Source organism: Dasypus novemcinctus, chromosome 10 (genome assembly GCF_030445035.2).
Source record: "Dasypus novemcinctus isolate mDasNov1 chromosome 10, mDasNov1.1.hap2, whole genome shotgun sequence".
NCBI lineage: Eukaryota > Metazoa > Chordata > Mammalia > Cingulata > Dasypodidae > Dasypus > Dasypus novemcinctus.
The window spans coordinates 47079050-47081580 of NC_080682.1; the positions used below are offsets into that span (position 1 = coordinate 47079050).

Below are 2531 nucleotides of genomic sequence, written 5' to 3' on the forward strand. Positions count from 1 at the left end.
GGAATTTCTGCCTGCTGCTGGTCCACATGGCCACAGAGTAGCCTCTGTGTGGAACTCTGAATTCCAGTTAAACTGGCATAAAAAAAAGAACAGATAGATCTGGGGCCTAGAAACCTTATATCATGTCTTCTTAAGGAAATAAGAAAATAAACCTTAAACTTCCATTAGTGTAAACTTGGTTGTGCCTATAAAGGAGCAAATAGTGATCAAGATAAAAAGAGCTCATATGCCATCAAGATCGAGGAGTTTCTAGGAATGTTAAAAAGAATAGAATTTTCTCTTCTGTTTTAACCTGTGCTTAACTCTGTGTTCAACTATAAAATCTGCATTTGGCTTTGTCAGTTTGCTTATGCCTAGAAAATCAGATTTGGAGTTCACCTGTTAAAAATTGAATAACGGCAAAAGGTAACCTAAAAATAAATATTTAAATGTCAATACTGTCTTGCTAGGGAATTTAATGCATAAATCACAAGTGAAATTTATTTAATTGCTGGAAAAAAAACAGAGAAACTACACAAAGTTGTTACTAATAAAATTGTTTTAATTGCTTAGTTAATAAAGGTGCCCAAATTAATTTTAAGCAAAAACTTTCTAGAAACTAAAAGTTGAAATCATTGTAGAAATGCCTTTATATATAAAATAGCAAAAAAAAATAACAAATTATTACAATGGAGTAGATGTAGCCTAGATTTCAGCTAATGTAATGGTAATCTTAAACTAATTTACCTTTGTTTATGGCTACTCAAGTCTATCTAGCGCTTACTATAGTAATGGTAATTATAACTTAAACTTACTTTTATTTATTTTTTTGAAAGATTTATTTATTTATTTATTTATTTCTCTCCCCTTCCCCCCTCCCCCACCCCGGTTGACTGTTCTCTGTATCTATTTGCTGCATCTTCTTTGTCCGCTTCTGTTGTTATTGGCAGGATGGGAATCTGTGTTTCTTTCCGTTGCATCATCAAAAATACGGAATGCTTCACGAATTTGCATGTCATCCTTGCGCAGGGGCCATGCTAATCTTCTCTGTATAGTTCCAATTTTAGTATATGTGCTGCCAAAGCGAGCACTAAACTTACTTTTAATTATGGTTATTTTATAACTAACTTCACCTAGCCCCTAGACTTCAACTATTGTGATGGTAATTATAAAATGAGTTTGCTTTTGTTTATAGTTACTGCAGGTCTAGCCTCAGTGAATATACATATAATTAGTCTTGCTCCTTCAAAGTCTGCTAAAAGTCAAAGTAAAATATAAAGTTCTGAGGCAAAGGAAAATTGTATTAGAGCACTGGAAATATTTTGGTTATAAGCCATTAATTAAGAAAGCCACAAAGGGGGGAACCCGTGAACCCCTAGTCTATAGAAGCCTGCAAAGGAAAGCCTTCAGGGAGATCTGTCAAATGTTGTTTTATAGTTGAACTTGTTTCGTAAAAAAAAATGAAAGTTTTAAGTAACTAAGGTGTGTTTCCATGTCAAACTATTCATGTCTGTCTATTTGCTCAGTGCATATCATCATACATGAGGAAAATAATATCAAATTAACAAATAATTCCTAAAAGGACTCTATTCAAATTGTTAAAAATTAAATATGCTATATAATAAATATTCCTAGAACCCAAATTAAGCTAAAAAACAACAAGAAAAGTCATTTAGAAATCTAAATATAACACCTATTGAGAAAGAGAAAAAGATTTTCCTGAGCTTTTTGACCTACCCAGCCCCCAGGGCCTTCTCTTTACAAGAACTCTAAAAAAAGACTAGAGGGAAGCGGATTTGGCTCAACGGGTAGAGCATCTGCCTACCACATAGGAGGTCCAGGGTTCAAACCCAAGGCCTCCTGACCCTGTGATGAGCTGACCCACACACAGTGCTGATGCACACAAGGAATGCCGTACCACGCAGGGGTGCCCCCTGTGTAGGGGAGCCCCATGTGCAAGGAGTATGCCCCATAAGGAAAGCCATCCAGCATGAAAAAAGTGCAGCCTGCCCAGGATTGGTGCCACACACATGGAGAGCTGACGCAAGATGACACAACAAAAAGAGACACAGTTTCCCAGTGCCACGGACAAGAATAGAAGCAGAGACAAAAGAACACACAGGGAATGGACACAGAGAGCAGACAACTGGGGGGGGTGGTCAGGGGACAGGGGGCAGGGGGGTGCAGAAGGGGAGAGAAATAAATAAAAAATAAATCCTTAAATAAATAAATAAATAAAAATTTAAAAATTTAATAAGTCTAGATGTAACAGATTAAAACTCTTGTAAGAAGAAAAAAATTAAGAACCAGTTTATATTAAAAAGGATTTGGCCCCCTGTAAAGAAATGAAAAAGATCATTCTTTGTATAAACTATAACAGTTTCTATTTATTTAGTTTGGGCATTTTATCTTTAGTGTATAAAATACCAAGTTAATGAATTAATATTATATGTATTAAATCTTTAAAATGATAAAAGTTAAAAGTTCATGTTTAATAAAATTAAGCTAAAGAAAAAATGTAGATCTGCCCTCTTTTAAATGGTTAAAGTAAA

At 34.8% G+C, this 2531-nt stretch overlaps 1 non-coding gene across 1 annotated transcript; it reads right to left on the reverse strand.

Moving 5' to 3' along the window:
- Positions 1 to 963: 963 nt before the first annotated feature.
- Positions 964 to 1070, reverse strand: LOC111766276 (U6 spliceosomal RNA). Its single transcript, XR_002798367.1, has one exon. It is a non-coding gene; the product is annotated as a U6 spliceosomal RNA (small nuclear RNA).
- Between the last annotated feature and the right edge of the window lie 1461 nt (positions 1071 to 2531).